This window comes from Arachis ipaensis, chromosome B9 (assembly GCF_059453495.1).
Source record: "Arachis ipaensis isolate K30076 ecotype BB chromosome B9, ASM5945349v1, whole genome shotgun sequence".
NCBI lineage: Eukaryota > Viridiplantae > Streptophyta > Magnoliopsida > Fabales > Fabaceae > Arachis > Arachis ipaensis.
The window spans coordinates 59929069-59949507 of NC_142444.1; the positions used below are offsets into that span (position 1 = coordinate 59929069).

At 35.6% G+C, this 20439-nt stretch overlaps 2 non-coding genes across 2 annotated transcripts; one reads left to right on the forward strand and one right to left on the reverse strand.

Moving 5' to 3' along the window:
- Positions 1 to 259: 259 nt before the first annotated feature.
- Positions 260 to 367, forward strand: LOC148544814 (small nucleolar RNA R71). Its single transcript, XR_015901119.1, has one exon. It is a non-coding gene; the product is annotated as a small nucleolar RNA R71 (small nucleolar RNA).
- Positions 368 to 20008: 19641 nt separating this feature from the next.
- LOC148544815 (small nucleolar RNA R71) lies at positions 20009 to 20116 on the reverse strand. The gene has a single exon (XR_015901355.1). It is a non-coding gene; the product is annotated as a small nucleolar RNA R71 (small nucleolar RNA).
- Positions 20117 to 20439: the final 323 nt, after the last annotated feature.

Here is a 20439-nt window from a genome sequence, read left to right on the forward strand (position 1 = left end):
GAGTCAATATTTTATTCTGAGCCAATATGGCATTCAGAGTATCAACTTCAAGAACTCCCTTCTTCATAGGCGTCCCATTACTCACAGGATTCCTCTCAGAAGTGTACATGAACTGGTTATTAGCAACCATGTCAATGAGTTCTTGAGCTTTTGCAGGCATTTTCTTTAGGTGAATGGATCCACCTACAGAAGTGTCCAGTGACATCTTTGATAGCTCAGATAAACCATCATAGAATATATCCAGGATGGTCCATTCTGAAAGCATGTCAGAAGGACACTTTTTGGTCAACTGTTTGTATCTTTCCCAAGCTTCATAGAGGGATTCACCTTCTTTCTGTCTGAAGGTTTGAACATCCACTCTAAGCTTGCTCAGCTTTTGAGGAGGAAAGAACTTGGCTAAGAAAGCCGTGACCAGCTTATCCCAAGAGTTCAGGCTATCTTTAGGTTGAGAGTCCAACCATATTCTAGCTCTGTCTCTTACAGCAAAAGGGAAAAGCATGAGCCTATAGACTTCAGGATCTACTCCATTAGTCTTAACAGTATCACATATCTGCAAGAATTCAGTTAAGAACTGAAAAGGATCTTCAGATGGAAGTCCATGAAACTTGCAATTCTGCTGTATTAGAGAAACTAATTGAGGTTTCAGCTCAAAGTTGTTTGCTCCAATGGCAGGAATGGAGATGCTTTTTCCATGTAAATTGGAATTAGGTGCAGTAAAGTCACCAAGCATCTTCCTTACATTATTATTATTTTCGGCTGCCATCTCCTCTTCCTGTTCGAAAATTTCTGAAAGGTTATTTCTGGATTGTTGTAATTTAGCTTCTCTTAATTTTTTCTTCAGAGTCCTTTCAGGTTCCGGATCTGCTTCAACAAGAATATTCTTGTCCTTGCTCCTGCTCATATGACAAAGAAGAGGGCACAGAAAAAATAATAATAATAATAATAGAGATCCTTTATACCACAGTATAGGGATCCCTGTGTGAGTGGAAGAAAAGAGGGGGAGACAAAGAATGTAATATAATGGAAGAAACACAACTGTGAGGATGGCAGAGATGTGAGATGAGATGTTAGTAGATGAATAAATAAATAGAATAAGATGAGAGAGAAGGAATTTTCGAAAATAGTTTTTTTGAAAAAGAGTTAGTGATTTTTGAAAATAGTTTTTGAAAAATGTTAGTATTTTTTGAAAATTTTTTTTTTAAAATCAAAAATAAAAATAAGAATAATTAGTTAATTAAAAAGAAATTTTTGAAAAAGAGGGAAGATATTTTCGAAAATTAGAGAGAGAGAGTTAGTTAGGTAGTTTTGAAAAAGATAAGATAAGAAGATATTTTTGAAAAGATATGATAAAAATTAGTTTTTGAAAAAGATTTGAATTTTTAAAATCACAATTAATGACTTGATTCATAAAAAATCACAAGATATGATTCTAGAACTTAAAGTTTGAATCTTTCTTAACAAGTAAGTAACAAACTTGAAATTTTTTAATCAAAACATTAATTGTTTATGTTATTTTCGAAAAATTGATATAAAAATAAGAAAAAGATTTTTGAAAAATATTTTTGGAATTTTCGAAAATAACCAAAAATTTTGAAAAAGATTTGATTTTTTGAAAAAAAAGATTTTGAAAAAGATAAGATTTTCAAATTGAAAATTTGATTTGACTCATGAGAAACAATTAGATTTTAAAAATTTTTGAAAAAGTCAATTCAAATTTTCGAATTTGATGAGAGAAAAAGGGAAATATATTTTTTTGATTTTTGAATTTTTATGATGCAAGAGAAAAACACTAAAAAGATGCAATGCATGAAATTTTTAGATCAAAACATGTGATGCATGCAAGAATGCTATGAATGTCAAGATGAACACCAAGAACACTATGAATGTCAAGATGAACATCATAGACACAATTTTGAAAAAATTTTTAATGCAAAGAAAATATGCAAGACACCAAACTTAGAATTTAAGAATGCATATGAAAAACAAGAAAAGACACAAAACAAAAAATCATCAAGATCAAACAAGAAGACTTACCAAGAACAACTTGAAGATCATGAAGAACACTATGAATGCATGATATTTTTCGAAAAATGCAAGATGCATATGCAATTGACACCAAACTTATAACGTGACTCAAGACTCAAACAAGAAACATGAAATATTTTTTATTTTTATGATTTTCTAAAATTTTTTTGTATTTTTTCGACAATTATTTGAAAAACAAAAATAAGGATTCCAAAATTTTTAATATGAATTCCAGGTAGGGGTGTGCATGGGCCGGGTGAAACCGGGTTTGATGTGACCCAGACCCGACCCAAAATATATACCGGGCCTATTTGTTAGACCCGAACCCGACCCTAGACCCGATGAAACCTATACACTTTCGGGCCACGATTATACCGGGTAAAAACCAGGTGAAAACCGGGCCGTTAACATTATATTACCTTGATACCTTCTTGTAAGTTAGCATATAAAAATATCCAAATTTCCAAGACTCCAACCATTATTTGACATGGTAAAATTCACTTAGAAAAATATAATAAGAACTAACTCTTCTCTAATATTAAAGTATAACCATAATCAATACTAATATTGCCTAATAACACCAAATATTTAAATCAATACAAATAACACAAGATTATGCATTAGTCTAAAGTCTTATGCATTTTAAACATAAAACATTAACTTATAGTCTTATATATAATGACTAATAACACAAAATATTAAGGTTTACAATACTTAAATTTCACATAATAATAGCCATCATCCATCACTAATAACACAAAATATTAATTGTGTATGATGACCGGGCCACCGGGCCGATTTTGGGTGACCCGAACTATGGCCCGGACCCGACCGGAAATAATGACCGGGTCTACTTTTGAGACCCATACGCAGCCCTAGACCCGATGAAATCATATCAAATTAGCCCCAAAAGTGTTCGGGACCGAGCCGGGTCTTCGGGCCGGGCCGGGCCATGCACACCCCTAACTCCAGGAATCTTATGCTCTAAAGCTCCAATCAAAGGGTCAGGCTTGGCTTAATAGCCAGCCAAGCTTTAGTATTTAACTCAGACATGACACGCCTGACATTCCTTACATTCAACAGCCAATTGGCTAAGAAAGATAAAGAAGCTCTTCTCTTGAGTATAAGAATTGAGACATGGCTTTACAGCCAGCCAGGCTTCAACATGCTTCATGAAACACTAGAATTCATTCTTAAAAATTCTGAAGCCATAGAATAATTTATTTTTGAAAACATTTTTTTTTTTCGAAAACGGATGAGAAATTTTTGAAAGATTTTTGAAAAATTTTTGAAAATAAAATAAAAAGAAAATTACCTAATCTGAGCAACAAGATGAACCGTCAGTTGTCCAAACTCAAACAATCCCCGGCAACGGCGCCAAAAACTTGGTGCGCAGAAATTGTGATTACACTTTGATTATGTAAAATTCATCGCTCTTTCTTTCCCTGGTAATGGCGCCAAAAACATGATGCCAATACCATGGTTCACAACTTCGCACAACTAACCAGCAAGTGCACTGGGTCGTCCAAGTAATACCTTACGTGAGTAAGGGTCGAATCCCACGGAGATTGTTGGTATGAAGTAAGCTATGGTCACCTTGTAAATCTCAGTCAGGCGGATATAAAATAGTAATGGGGTTTTCGAAATCAATTAATGAAAGAGGGATAGAGATACTTATGTAGATCCTTGGTGAGAATTTCAGATAAGCGAATGGAGATGCTTTTGTTCCTCTGAACCTCTGCTTTCCTGCTATCTTCATCCAATCAGTCTTACTCCTTTCCATGGCTGGCTTTATGCAAGGGCATCACCGTTGTCAGTGGCTACATCCCCTCCTCTCAGTGAAAAATATGCTCACATGCTCTGTCACGGCACGGCTAATCATCTGTCGGTTCTCGATCATGCTGGAATAGGATTCACCCTCCTTTTGCGTCTGTCACTAATGCCCAACACTCGCGAGTTTGAAGCTTGTCACAATCATTCAATCATTGAATCCTACTCGGAATACCACAGACAAGGTTTAGACTTTCCGGATTCTCTTGAATGCCGCCATCATTCTAGCTTACGCCATGAAGATTCTGATTAAGAGATCTAAGAGATAAGCATTCAGTCTAATGTAGAACGGAAGTGGTTGTCAGGCACGCGTTCATAGGGAATGATGATGATTGTCACGTTCATCACATTCAGGTTGAAGTGCGAATGAATATCTTAGAAGCAAAATAAGATGAATTGAATGGAAAACAGTAGTACTTTGCATTAATCTTTGAGGAACAGCAGAGCTCCACACCTTAATCTATGGAGTATAGAAACTCTACCGTTGAAAATACATAAGTGAAAGGTCCAGGCATGGCCGAGATGGCCAGCCCCTCTGATCTAAGAACCAGGCGTCCCAAGATGTCTAATACAATAGTAAAAGGTCCTATTTATAATAAACTAGTCACTAGGGTTTACAGAAATAAGTAATTGATGCATAAATCCACTTCCGGGGCCCACTTGGTGTGTACTTGGGCTGAGCTTTAACTTTCCATGTGCAGAGGCCATTTGTGGAGTTGAACGCCAGGTTTGGATCCATTTCTGGCGTTCAATTCTGGTTTTTGATCCATTTCTGGCGCTGAACTCCAGAATTGGGTAGAGAGCTGGCGTTGAACGCCAGTTTGCATCGTCTAAACTTGGGCAAAGTATGGACTATTATATATTTCTGGAAAGCCCTGGATGTCTACTTTCCAACACAATTGGAAGCGTGCCATTTTGAGTTCTGTAGCTCCAGAAAATCCACTTTGAGTGCAGGGAGGTCAGAATCCAACAGCATCAGCAGTCCTTCTTCAACCTCTGAATCTGATTTTTGCTCAGGTCCCTCAATTTCAGCCAGAAAATACCTGAAATCACAGAAAATCACACAAACTCATAGTAAAGTCCAGAAATGTGAATTTAACATAAAATCTATTAAAAACATCCCTAAAAGTAACTAGATTCTACTAAAAACATACTAAAAATAATGCCAAAAAGCGTATAAATTATCCGCTCATCACACGGCCGCGCGGATTGGAAAGCGCAAGCGACGCGGTAGCGTGGACGACGCGAACGCGTGGAGAGGAAAAATCGCAAGCGACGCGTCCGCATGGATGATGCGATCGCGTGACATGTGCGATCTGCATAATCTGCAGAATTCTACGGGGGCAATTTTAGACCTTATTTCGGCCCAGTTTTCGGCCCGGAATAGCAGACTAGAGTCAAAGAATATGCAGAAACAATAGACACATTCATTCAGTAGTTTTAGATCTAGTTTTTTCACTCTCTTAGGTTTTTCTCTCTAGTTTTTAGGATTTTAATTTTCAATTGATCTTAGCATTGGAACATTGAGAAGAGTTATTTCCTCATCAAGACTTCATCATTCTAGTTTGTTCTCTTAACTTGGTTTTATTCTTCCATATTCTTTGTTATGTTCAATTTTTTCATTCAGATACTTTTATGATTAATTAATGCAAGGATTATTTATCTTTAATTCAATTTCAATTCCAATAATCATGTCTTCTCTTAATTCCCTTTTATGTGCCATGGATTCTTTATTTACAATGCGTGAGTAGTTTCATTACTTGATAGGGAGTTGATTAAAAGGAATTCTTGAGTTGGAAGGATTGAAAGAGAAATTTATAGTTGGGTTAAATGTTGAATTGCTATCCTGTCACCAACGCCAATCCCTTTGAACTAAGTGGGTTGTAACTCGTGAATAGATCTGGCAATCCAACTTGTTTGACTTTTCCTTACCTAGTAAAGGATAACCAAACAGAGTAACCGTTAATTATAAATCAATCTTAAAAGGCACTCCATCAATGATAGAGATTCTAACTAATCAATTCCCAGTCAAGGCTTTTATTTATATTATTTAAAATTCCTCAATTTAAATTCCAATTTACTTAGCTCAACTTCTTGGAACATCTGATTAATAAAACAGCACACTTTTCTGCAACTCGTTGGAGACGACCTGGGACTTAAAAACTCCCAGTAATTTTAATTTAAACTCTCTGTGACATATTTCTAAATTGATAGGCAGATTTTCGGTGAGTTAAGAACTATACTCGCAACGTAACCATTTAAATAAATTTTTAATTCACCAACTTCTGCTTCCCATCATGCACATTCCTCATCAACATCAAATTCACTCTTCTTGGAGAGGTTTTCTTCAACTCTAGGTTCCCAAGGAGGTTCCGCATCTCGTAAGTCTTCAACCACTTCTTCCTCTTCTTCAATGATCATAGGCTCCTCCAATTGTTCTAACACAAAGTGGCGTCCCTCATCACCCACCGGAGTTTCCAATCTCTCCATCATGTTATGCTTTTCAATTAATTCTCCACATGTGACCATGGGAGTGCTTTGAGTGCTCAAGCATTGGGAGGCTAAAATGCTTACTACCTTGGTCAAGGTAGTCACAAATTCTAGTGTCTCCCTTTGTATTTCTCCTTGCCCTTGAAGTATAAGGCTAAGGATTTCATCCATTGAGGGTTAGGGTGGATAAGAGGATTCATTGTCTTGGAGAAAGGGTTCATGGTAGGAAGGTGGTTCTTCTTGGTAAGGGTATGGTGGTGTACATTGAGGTGGTTCTTGTGAGTATTGATATTGGAATGGTGGTTCTATGTATGGCTCATATGTTTCAAAAGGAGGTTGGTATGGTGGATATGGATTAAGGTCATATGAAAGTGCTTGGTGAAAAGAGGCTTGTGAGTATGGTTGAGGTTCATATTGAGGATATGACTCATAGGCATATGGTGGTGGTTCTTGAAAGTCACAAGGAGATTCACCATATCTATTGGGTTGGTATGCATCATAGAATGACTCTTCTTCATAATGCATTGGTGGAGGTTGTTACCAAGAGGATTGATCATATGCATATGGCTCCTCCCACCTTTGATTATCCCATCCTTGATATACATCCTCATTGTAGCTCCCATTTCCTACAACATTGTTACAACCAAACTCATAGCCAAAGTGAGAATTCATGATAACAAGAGAAAAGGAAAATAAAATCAAATAAGAAACAAACAAAACCAAATCCTAAAACTAGCAAGAGCTATCAAAAGTAAACATATTCACACTATTCACATATATACAATAACCAATAACACAACACCATTGCAATTTCCCCGGAAACGGTGCCATTTTGATGATTAGGATTATTGTGTGGTTTAGAATTCACAAATGAAGTCTCGTTGCAATATAGTTTCTAAACCAACAAATAATCCTTTCATACAAAAGATTGTTTGTCACTAAAACAAACCCCTAAATTTATAAACCGAAGTATTGGAACCTCGGGTCGTTCTCCCTAGGAATTGCAACAAAGTGTTATTGTTATTGGTTATGAGGGATTTTTGGGGTTTTGATAAGAGACATGAAATATAAATGGCAAAGAAAGTAAACTAATGGCTAAAAAGGTCTTGGCAAGGTTTGGTGGTCAAGGATCTCTATCCTAATCACTAACCACAACATGAGAATTGGCAAGGATCAACCCCATTAAGTCATCCTCTAACTAATAAAGGAAAGTCAAATGAGCTATGTCAATCTAAGTCCATAAGTCCTAGTTCTCTACCAATTCAATTAGTGAGATCTAGATTTAATGGCTCCCAATCGTCAATCACTTGGACATTAGTAACTCAAGAGTTCCTAAGTTACCTTCCCAAGCCAAGAGCACTAAAATCTACTCTAAAATCCAACTAAGCATTTTATCAAACACTTAGAAGGCATAAAAGGAAAGCATAGTAAAATTGCAAGGAATGTAAATCTACACTAAAATTCAACCAAGCATTTCATCAAACACTTGGAAGGCATAAAAGGAAAACATAGTAAAATAGCAAGAAAAGTAAATCTACACTACTCAATTGCAAGGAATTAAACAACAACAAATCAAATCAACAATAAAAGAACATGAATCATAAATTGCATTGAAAGAGAGATAAAAGAACAAAAGTGCATCAACATAAAAGTAGAGAATCACATGGATTAAATGCTAAACTAGAGAGAGGAAAGGTAGAAGAAGAAGAATTGCAAAGAGAAAAGTAAATCAAAGCATGAAATTAAACTAGATCTAAGAGTTCCTAATCTAGATCTAACCTACTCCTAATTCTAGAGAGAAGTGAGAGCTTCTCTCTCTAGAAACTAACTAAAGCATGATAAAACTAAAATAAAACTAAACTAATGACTAGATGTCTCATCCCTCTTCAATTATTGGGTCAAATAGCATCATAAATAAGTTGGGTTGGGCCCAAAATGCCTTAGAATTCGCTGGCCACAAATTTACATTTAATGAATCACGTGCAAATCGGCGTGTACGCGTATAGTCCGCGTGCGAACCCCTTAAACGCGATGAAACTTTGACAAATATTATATCATTTTAAAGCCCCAGATGTTAGCTTTTCAATGCAACTAAAACCACATTATTTGGACTTCTATAGCTCAAGTTATGGTCGATTAAGTGCGAAGAGGTCGGCTTGACAGCTTTTGCGATTCTTTCATTTCTTCATGAGTTCTCCATTTTTACATGCTTTTCCTTCATTTCCTTGATCCAATTCTTGCCTCCTAAATCTAAAATCACTTAACAAACATATCAAGGCATCTAATGGAATCAAGGTGAATTAAATTTAGCTATTTTAAGATCTCAAAAGCATGTTTTCACTCTTAAGCACAATTAAAGGAGAATTTATGAGTTTCAAGGGGGTTGGTTAATAAAAGGGCAAGAAAATAAATGACAAGAAAGTTAAATGACAAGAAAACCAAATCAAACAACTAAAGAAAGCAAGTACTAAAGAGAGACATTCATGGCAAGGATTGAGAAAATATACTTTCTATCCTAGTCATTAATTATCATACAATAGTTAACAAGAGCTAATCCTATTAAGTCATCTTCAACATTGGAAGAAGGTACAATGTTATCTTCAACATAGGAAGAAAGTCAAATAGGACTAGTTAATTTCAATCCAAAAGTCCTAATCAACTCATGAATTGAATTAGCAAGAGATTAGAGTCAATGGAAACAATATTAACTAACAACTCTAGATTACCAATCTAAATTGGGTATTAATGACTCAAGATTTCCTAATCTCTCTTTCCAAGTCAAGAATGCATAAAAAGCTACTCTAAACCTAAGCCAAGCATTTTATCAAACACTTGGAAGGCATAAAAGGAAAGCATCATAAAAGTGTAAGAATAATAAATCTACAACTACCCAATGGAAGAAATTAACAATACAACTCAATTAACCAACAATAAACAAAGAAACATCAAAATTGCATTAAATGGAAATCAAAAGCAACAAGGGTTCATAAACATAAAAGTGACCAAATTGAGAAATTAACAAGATAAACTAAGAGAATAATGATGTAGGAACAAGAAATTGTAAAGAAAACTAGATGAAAACAAGAACTAAAACCTAAATCTAAGAGAGTTTAACCTAAATTTACCCTAATTCTAGAGAGAAGAGGGAGCTTCTCTCTCTAGAAACTACCTAAAGCATGGTCCTAATCTAATCTTAATGCTCCCCCCTTTATTTCCTCTTCAATTCTGCATCAAATAGCCTCAGAAATGACTTGGATTTGGGCCTGGATTGCTCTAAAATCGCCCCCAGGATTTTGCCTTTAATGAGGTCACGTGCTGCTTGTCACGCGTATGCGAGGGTCATGCATACGCGTCGCCTGGCAGATTTCCTCTCCATGTATACGCATGGGCCACGTATACGCATCGCCTGGTAATGTCCTCCCCACGCGTACGCATGGGCCACGTATACGTGTCACCTTGAATTTTGCAAATCCTCATTTCTTCATGAATTCTCCACTTTGCATGCTTTTCTCTTCACTTCTTCCATCCAATACTTGCCTTATGAACCTGAAATCACTCAACAAACATTTCAAGGCATCGAATGAAATTAAAGTGAATTAAATTTAGCTATTTTAAGGGCTAAAAATCATGTTTTTCATTCTTAATCACAAATTAGGGAGAATTACAAAAATCATGCTATTTCATTGAATAAATGTGAGAAAAGTTGATAAAAAATCCCCTAAATTCAACACCAAATAAACCACAAAATTGGGGTTTATCAAACCTCCCCACACTTAAACTAAGCATGTCCTCATGCTAAACCAAGAAAGAAACAAAGGGTATCAACATTTATTCAATGCAAACTATCTAAATGTAACCTATCTACATGTGATCTATCTAAATGCATGCAACTAATTGGTCAAAATAAATCAATTTCCAAGAAAGCATATATGAACATGAGGGCTAAAGGTATTAACAACCAAGTCAAATCCACAATTGAATTGAGTTATTAAAAAGAATTACAAACTTGTAAGAGAAGAGATGATCATAGGTGAAAACATGTAATTGAGCAATCGAACCCTCACCGGATGTGTATCCGCTCTAGTCGCTCAAGTGTATAGGGTTGATTCACTCAATTATCCTTTAATCATGCTTTCTAAGATTTGTTTTTTATCTAACAATCAACAATTATTCAACGCATGCATACAAATATCATGAGGACTTATCCATAGGTTGTAATAGGGCTAGGGTCAAGGTAGGATTGTATTTGGTTAAGTGAGCTTGAAATTTGAATCTTTGATTGACTTAAGCTCCTACCTAACCTACAACCTATACAATTCAAAGCAAACCTAACTACACATTCTTTACTTTTTGACACACTCATGCATTCTCTTCAATTCACATTCCATATGCATTGTTATTATTATTCTACTTTGGGGCATTTTGTCCCCTTTTATTGGTTCTTTTTTCTTTTTCTTTTCTTTTTTTTATTTTTTTATTTTTTCTAGATTTTTTTCTTTTGTTTTTTCTCTTTCTCTTTTTTATGAACTATATACAAAGGTACCAATGCATATGGTTTAAACATTTAATGTATGAGTATGTACCTAATTCCCAAAATTTTTAATAAAACTACCAAAAACACATTTTTATCTCTACCCTATGTTCATAAACTTCCCACAATTAAATGATAAACACTCTCACTAGCCTAAGCTAATCAAAGATCTAAACAAGAGACATTTATTGTTTTTCACTGTAAGGCTTGTAATGTGCTAGAATTAAGAACAAAAGGGGTTTAACATAGGCTCAAAATTGGCTAACAATGGTAGATAAAAGATAAGGCCATTTGGATAAGTGAGCTCAATGAAATGAAGGCCTCAATCATATAAGTGCATTCATACACAAAATAATGGACATAAAAAATCAAACAAATCAAAGATTGCAATCATAGAAAGAGAATAATACACACAATAAGGAAAATAGTGGTTATATGATGTAACCACACAATTAGGCTCAAAACTCACATGCTTATGTGTTCTTAGCTCAAAAACATGTTCCACAATATATAATTCAAGCAAGTTCAATGAAAAAAAAATTTACTCAACTCAATTGGGGTGGATTAACCGGCTACTGCGTGTTCTTTCTCCCGCTTTCGTCTTTGCTTATGATGACTCACCCATGAAAAATAGAAAATAGCACAGTAAGATGAGAAAATGCAAAAGCAAGGAAGCGTAAATTGTTAGAATGAGGTAAATCACTAGAATGAAGTGAGTGAATTAGTGTGACATTAAGGAGAATAATATGTGAGTTCTAAGTTTGCGCGCGGTTTAGAACACACACATTAGCCTAGAGATCTATGTCATAATTACACAAAAAGAAAGTATGCACTTCACCCATTCTAGTGTGCTTGAGATACTTCAAAGAAAACTTGTAGGTTAAGACAACCAAACAAGCAATAAAGAAGCATAAAAGCATTCAAGCAAATAATCAAGCAATTGTGAAATGGATAATGAATGAACATTGATTAATGTGCAAGGAAAATTAATGGTCAAAACAAAATATGAAACTTACACATCAATCAATGACACACTTCAAATTTTATTTGCATCACCTAATTGACATGGAAGACATGGGTGCTGTGAAACTTAGAAAAAAGAAGATAGAAATTAAAATTAATCACATAGCAACCATGGTCTACAAAACTTTACCAAGCTCAAAAATATGTCACTAGGTAAGCTTTCGATCCAATTCCACAATTCCAAAATCTCAATGCATAAAATAGGTGACGTAAATAAAGATCAATTAACAACAAGAATCACCTAATAAAATATGCATCGAAGAAAAGTAATTGCCTCATCATGGTGAATGAAATCAAATTACATGCTGGCCAAAACATGCAATTCAAAAGATTTAAAATGCTTTGAAGGCAATGTCACATGTACTTGGTGTTCAAAAATATTAAGCATGAAGAACTCAAAACTAAGCAACAAAAGGTAACCTCAATAAAAGAAACCCAACAATGAATATCAAAAACAATTGTGCTAAAATGGCATCAAGTTAATAATAAGCAGCAATAAACAACAAACAAAATTAATAATCCAACACTTATCATGAAAAACAGAAAATTAAACAAAAAGTAAACTAACTAAATAACTAACTGACTAATTAACCAAAGAAAATAATGGTTAATGGTGGTGGTAGATGATGCTTTAAGGATGAAAAGAAAAGAAGAGACGAGAGAAGAAGAAAAGAGATGGAAAGAAGAGGAAAAAAGAAGGGGGTGGAACAGGGCAGAGGGTCATGTGTACGCGTCAGGCCACGCGTACGCGTGCATGGCAGATCCCTCATGCTGATGGTGGTGAAACTGAGGGTTGTTTTCCTGATCTGATGATTTGATTGTTGATTTGGTTGAGTTTCTTGAGTTGGGGGCTGTGATTGGTTTCTGATTGAGGTATTAGTAAAGTATGAAAAATCAAGCTAGTTCAGCATAGACTTAAGGAACCTATGCTTGGAACAGGTTGGTCATTCATACAATCTAGGAAACTGATTAAGATTTTCTTATAAGAAAAGAAATATTTTGGATTTGTGAAAAATTAAATATTGTTTCTTTGAAAAGGTTTTTGGATGATTAGTTGTTGGTTTTTAAAAGATTCATAGGACAAACTATAATCACCGCCTTAAAATCAATTTTTCTCTTTATGCGTATCTTCTTATGACAATTCTTAAACCCTCTACTGAGAACCTTTTTGAGGACGATGTTCTCACTCCCCTACAGAATTTCTTTTTCAGTGATACGTTCAGGAAGTTTTGGTGCGAAGCCGCAACCGATCTACAAACTTTATATCTATATGTGTGTGTGTGTGTGTGTGTGTGTGTGTGTTATACTTTCTGTTTGTTGATTTAATTGAGATTTTATCCCTCGTCAATTGTCATTTTGAGATTTTAGAGGGACATGATTTGTATTTAAGAAGTTTTGATTAAGTTTATGTATTTATTATTATGTGAATATAATTATGTGATTAAGTGGATTAACATAAAGACTTTTTGATTTCGTAACTAAGAATTCGGTTTATATTCGCGAAGACTCAATATTAAATAAATATAGTATTAAACTAAAGGATTAGAGGTAAGTAACGCCTGAACTTTTAGTACGATTTATGAGGTGTTAAAAGTAAGAGTGTTATAAATCCTAGCCTCTACTTCTTCCTTAATCTTTGCCAATTCTCTTCCAATTTCTCCTGTAACAATGAATTCAACTAACTCAAAGTATTGCTTATTTAACCATGAAGTCATTGCATATCTAACAAGAATTCTTATTTTATTGAACAAAATTCTAAAGAAAAATAACTAAAGATGCGAATGCATCATCCCTGTTGGAGGCTAAATTTGCTGGCAGAAAGGTTTAATCAATAATGTGCTCTCAGTTGGAACTCTACTTCACAAGAATGCACCAATAAAAGAGATATTATTATCCAATTCTTTCTCATTTTACTGTTCAAGTTGCATTTTCTTCGGCAAACCCTAAATTTATAGCTATAACTCAGAGCTTTACCATGTTAAATATAGAATTATTGTAAAACTCTTTTCCTATACTATCAAATATCAATCAATCTATCATTACGTGAATATATTAGAAATAATTTTATTTTGTGGAGACTCTGGCAAACTGCCGTTTGGTTGATATGGGGGCTACTGGAAGAAGTTTTACTTGATACAAGAATGTTAGAAGGGGTTTGTAGATTGCAAAAAAACTGGATAGAGCTGTTGTTAATCATGAGTGATGATTGTTGTTTCCTGAGGTTTATAATGAGGTTTTAGCATGTCTTCATTCTGATCACTGTCTTTTACTCGTAATATGTACACCAGTTGTGAAAGCCAAGAGGGTTTTGAGACCATTTAGATTCCAAGCTGCTTGGATGACACATCCACTTTAGTAATGTTGTTCGTGCAGTTTGAAATAAAGAGGCCCCTGATGTCGTTAGAAGTTTAATCGATGTGCAGAAGGATGCTCTTTTTTTCAATAAGAAAACCTTTGGTAATGTGTTTGTTAAAAAGGAGTTAGAGAGGCAATTGAATGATGTTCAGATTTCACTTGAGAGTATGGTGGATCCAGGATTGAGGGTAAAAGAATAGGGTATTTATGATGAGCTAAATATTGTCCTTCTCTAAGAAGAGCTTATATGGTATCATAAATCGAGAGAGTAGTGGGTTCAATATGGTGACAAGAACACTAAGTTTTTTCACTTGCAAATGATCACCAGGCGAAAGCAGAACAACATTCATGGACTATTTTTGGAAGATAGAACTTGGGCTATTGAGCTACAGGAGCTAGAAAAAGAAACAAACTCCTTCTTCTAAAAGCTCTTTTCGACAAGAGAGAATTTTGATTTAAATGTTATGAGAGAATTCCCCAATCCTTCCCTTAGTAATGAGCCTTTCAAAGGTTGGTTGAACCGGTGGCGTTGGAAGAGGTGAAAAAAGTTGTAATGACCATGAATTCTTTCAAAGCTCCAGGACCAGATGGTTTTCAGGCCTTATTTTATAAGCAGTTTTGGAACTCTCTGAGCTATGATACGCAATGTTCTGAAATCCAGTTCAAACCGGCCAGTCGAACCGATCGAATTGAGAACCGTTAGCAAATCTAATTCGTACAAAAAGCAAAACCGTCAAATCCAAAAACCGGAGTTGGACCACTGAACTGGTCAGTCGAACTGAACCGTGACCTGGCCAATTTTGGAATTTTGCCAAAAAAACACAGGCGTTTTGACTTGGCCCCCAAAAGGGAACCCTAGGACTCTTTCACCCAGACACCCACACTACACAGACCCACTCTCAAGCCTCCCCTCCAGCCCTCTACTCTTACCTCTCGCTCTCACCACGAGCTTCCGTCGCTACCTCCGTCCAGCCACTGCCGCCGTCGCAAGATCCGTAGAAGTCACTCACCGTCGCAAGTTCCTTTCATCCAGCTTTCTGTCCGTGCAGTCAGCTTTCCTTTCAGTCGTCGAAATCGCAACCACTTCCAGCGCTAGTTGCCATCGCGTAGTCTTTCCGCCGGCGCCAGCTCTGTTTGACCCTTCCACCCCAGCCACTGTCCCTGTCACCACCAGCTCTGCATTCTTCCCTGTCTTCCACTAACCCTAGGTATAAATCTAATTTGTTGTAATAATAATTGTTGAAGTATGATTTATCATCATATTTAAACCTAAGCATGAATAATTGTTTTTAATTAATTTTTGCTGTTGATTACTTGAAGCATGAATAATTGTTGTTGATTAATTTTTTGTGCTAATTGCTTGAGCCTTGAAGCATTATTAAATGATTAATTGTTGAAGTTGATTGCTTTAAGCATGATTAAATGATTAATTTTTTGGTGCTGATTGCTTGAAGCATTATTTAATGATTAATTGTTGAAGCTGATTGCTTGAAGCATGATTAATTGTTATAGTTTATTCTTGAAACCATGATAATTAATTAGTTGTTGCGTGCTAAACTATGCTATTGAGAATATCTGTTTGATAATAACTTATTTAGTTATTTTATATTTTCATTTCCTTAATTTGATAATTAATACTTGAGCTATGGAATTGTAACTTGTAGATGAATGGTGGAGATTATTTGGTGGTTCTGCTCCATGTTTACAAAACATGGCAGTTTGCATTCTTAGCCAAGCATCTGATTCTTGGGGGGTGTGAAAGGAATTGGAGTCTTTTTGATCAAATTCATACAAAAAGAAGGAATAGATTGGAGCATGATAGGCTAAGTGATATTGTGTATGTTACATATAATTTGCGTCTTAAATCCAGGTAATATATATTTCATCCTTTCATTTCATATCATTAGATTTTGTGTAGTTAATATACTAGGTTTATCATATATTGTATTTAATTTATTAGGACGGAAAGACAAAAAAAGAAAGCAAAAGGTGCAATATGATCCAATCGTATTGAAAGTATTGATTTGGTTGACTTTTGAGTGATGGAAGAGGTTGTTAAAAAAGAGCCTGATCTTCCAAGTAATATTGAAGACTTGCTTCATGAGTATTATAGTTTATTGTCTGATCATTTATTACAATAGCTTTAATCTTTAATTTATTGATAATGTGTTATATATTTTGTTAGATGAGATTGATGCTGATTTAGATCAAAGTGGTGGTAGTAGTAGCACATTTTATGCTGCACCACTTGATTTTTCTTATCCAAGTAGTGGAAATGAATGTGATGATATCAACGAAGCAAATCTGCAACAAGTTATGGCAGATTTTGATGATTGATAACAAACTTGGATCAGTTGGATGTTGGCATTTTATGTTTGATTGGTTGTTTTTGTTATTTGACTTTTGAGTTTGTATTTGAATGAGATCGTAACATTCTGGTTTATGTAGTACTTTTAATTTAGATGATATTTTAAAGTTTATATTAGACTATAATTATGTTTTAATGTGTTTGTTTATATTTTATATATTATTTTATTATAAAACATTTTTTGGTTCAATTACGGTTGAACCGGTTAAAACTACGAACCAGTAAACCAGTAGCTAGACCGGTTCGATGATCGGTTCGGTTTTCAAAACCTTGATGATATGTGGGGGTTAGTTAAGAGAACCTTTGAGGGAGAGATTCTAAATGCTACAATTTTTGAGACATGCATTGTTTTTATTCCTAAAGTTGAAGCTCCTACTTCTTTAAGATATTTTTGCCCTATTTGTTTATGTAATGTTCTTTACAAAATCATTACGAAAGTGCTGGTGAACAGAGTTAGACCCTTTCTTTTGGAGATCATTGGCCCTCCTCAGGGTGGTTTTATCCCAAAAGAGGTACAAAGTCTAGCAAAGGGACTATAGCCTTTAAGATTGATTTGGAGAAGGCATATGATAGGATAAACTGGAGATTTTTTGAAACTTCTTTGGTTCGGTTTGGCTTTTTTAGGGCTACTATTCATCTTATTATGGATTGTATGATGTCATTTTCTTTGTCTATTTTTTGGAACGGTGATAAACTCCAGAGCTTTAACCCCTAGAAGGGTTTGAGACAAGAGGATCACATGTCCCATTATCTCTTTGTGCTTTTGTATGGAGTGTCTTGCTTATTTTAATGTCCATCAAGTTTGTAACAACCTAACTTTTAGAACCTCATGATTGTACTAAAAGCTCAGGAGTCACTTACCTCTCAACCCTGTTAATTTTATATTATTTTATTTAATATCGAGCCTTTGCGAATACAAACCAGAATTTTAATTATGAAAATGAAAAGTTTACTCTTAACCACTTAATCACAAAGATATACATATACATTCACATAACATCATATACATAGACTTATATCAGGATTCTCAAATGCAATTCCTATCCCTCTGAAAATTTTCAAAACAATAAATGACGAGGGAACAAATAAAATCTAAGATTAAACTAAATTCCAGAAGAATACGAAATACATATATATAAAATTATGTGGACCGATCGTGGCTCATTGTCAAGGGTTTCTTGAACCTGTCGTTGAAACAAAAGATCTGTAGCGGTAAGAACGTTGATAAACCACTATTTTATGGTTTATATTGTGTTTAATTGTGTGGTTTTATCATGATCTTTACCCACTTATTCATATGATTAGCATGCATTTATATTTCCTTCCTAAATTTATTACATGATTGAAAACTTGCTTCATAGAGACTTTTAATTATGTATTTTAATTCTCCTTTATTCCATGCGATGTCGTGATCTGTGTGTTAAGTGTTTCAGGCTTTATAGGGCACGAATGAGTTGGAGATTGGAAAGGAAGCTTGCAAAAATAGAAGGAACACAAGAAATTAAGGAGATGACCAGTGAGAAGTGACGCGGCTGCATGGCTCCCACGACCGCGCGAAAGAGAGGAAATCGCAGTGACGCGGCCGCATGGCTCACGCAACCGCGCGGATTGGAATAGCATAAGTGACGCGGAGGCGTGGACGACGCGTCCGCGTGGAGAAGCAAAACGCCAAATGACACGTCCGCATGAATGACGCGATCGCATGACGTGCGCGATCTGCATAATCTGCAGAATCGCTGGGGGCAATTTCGGGCCCTATTTTGACCCAGTTTTCGGCCCAGAAAAGTAGACTAGAGCCAGGGAATATGCAGAAACCAACAACAACATTCATTCCGCATAGTTTTAGTTTTTAGATCTAGTTTTCCTCTCCTGTAGATTTTTTTCTCTCTACACATTCATAGTTTTTAGGATTCTTATTTTCTATTGCTTTTTGCATTGGGATTTTGAGAAGAGTTATTACCTCATCAAGATTTCATCATTCTAGTTCGTTTTCTTTACTTGGCTTTACTCTTCCATGTCCTTTAATTTACTTAATTCTACTATTGGATTGTTTTAGAATTTATTAATACAAGAGTTATTTTTATTTTTAATTGATTCTTTTGAGTTTTATTTATCATGTCTTTCTTTAATTCCCTTTCCTATGTTATGAGTTCCACATTCACAATGAGTGAGTAGTTCCCTAACTTGATGGGAAGTTGATTGAAAGGAACCCTTGAGTTGGAATGCTTAAAGGAGAAATTATAATTGGGTTTATTATTGGATTGCCCTCTAATCACTAACGCCAGTGCTTCCAAGTAAGCGGACTGGGACTTGTGAATAGAAACAGCATTTCAACTTGTTTGACTTTCCCTTACCTAGTAAGGGATAACTAAATAGAACAACCCCTAATTATCAATTAATCTTGAGAGTACTGCAACAAGAATAGGGCTTCCAACTAATCTACTCCCAATCAAGGCTTTTAATTAAATCACATTAATTCTCTGATTTAATTTCCTGTCATTCAACTCAAATCTTTTTGAAAACCATCCGATTAATAAAATAGCACACTTTCCTGCAACTCGTTGGGAGATGACCTGGGATTTATACTCCCAGTATTTTAATTTTAATTTCTGTAACACCCTTTTTTTAAATTGATAAGCGGATTTCTGGTTGGTTGAGGACTATACTCGCAACGCATATCTTATAACAATTCTTAACTCGCCAATTTCCGCCCACATCAATTTTTGGCGCCGTTGCCGGGGAGTTGTAATAGAGTGCTAAAGTTATTGATTGAATTTTATTTATTTGCATTTTATTTTATTTTACTACTATGAGCTGCTTGTTTCTTTCGTTGGATGACGCGTTCGCTTCCTGACCCAAGCTTGCTAGTATTCGATCCTAAGATTGAAAGAACCATTTCACGAATAAGGCAAGTTCGGTGTCGGTTAGTCCTCTCTGAGGGCGGATCTGAAACGTCAATTGAGAAAGAAACCAGCCCCCGTTCGACTGATTTGGTTGTTTTACGTGCAGGTAACATGGCAGCAGCTAGGAGAGTTACTATCCAGGAGGCTGGAGCCCCTGATTTTACAATGCAACCATTTCAAGCGCATCACCCAGCGGTGACTACAGACTTTGAAATAAAGACCGCACTGCTCAATTTGATGCCCAAGTTTCATGGCTTGCCTGCTCAAGAGCCTATTAAGCACCTGAGAGATTTTCAAGCAGCATGTTCTACTGTCAGGCGTGATTGTGCAGATGAAACTTCAATTTTGCTGAAAGCTTTCCCGTTTTCTCTTGAGGGGAAGGCAAGAGAGTGGTACTACACTCAACCAGCAGCAATTGTATCCAACTGGGATACACTGAGAAGAGAATTCTTGGAAAAGTTCTTTCCAGCTGAAGTTACTGATAAACTGAGGAAAGATATTTCCATGATTGTTCAGGATGATTCTGAAACTCTCTATGAGTACTGGGAGCACTTCAATAATCTTCTGGAAGCTTGCCCCCACCATATGATTGACAAGATAGTGTTACTCGGTTACGTCACACAAGGCATGAGGCCCCAAGACAAGACCACATTGGAAAGTGCTAGCAATGGGTCTATGAAAAAGTATAAGACCACTGATGAGGCATGGCAATTGATCAGCGACTTAGCTGAATCTACTAGGAATCACAGGCAGAAACAAGGCCGTGCAAAAGCCATTGCAGAAGTATCCTCTAGCAGAGAGACTGCTGCTTTAACTCAGAGTATCTGTGAAATGACCAACTTGCTGAAGCAGATGCAATTAAATCAACAACAAGTTCAGCAAGCTCAACCTTTTCCACCACAGCAAAACCAACA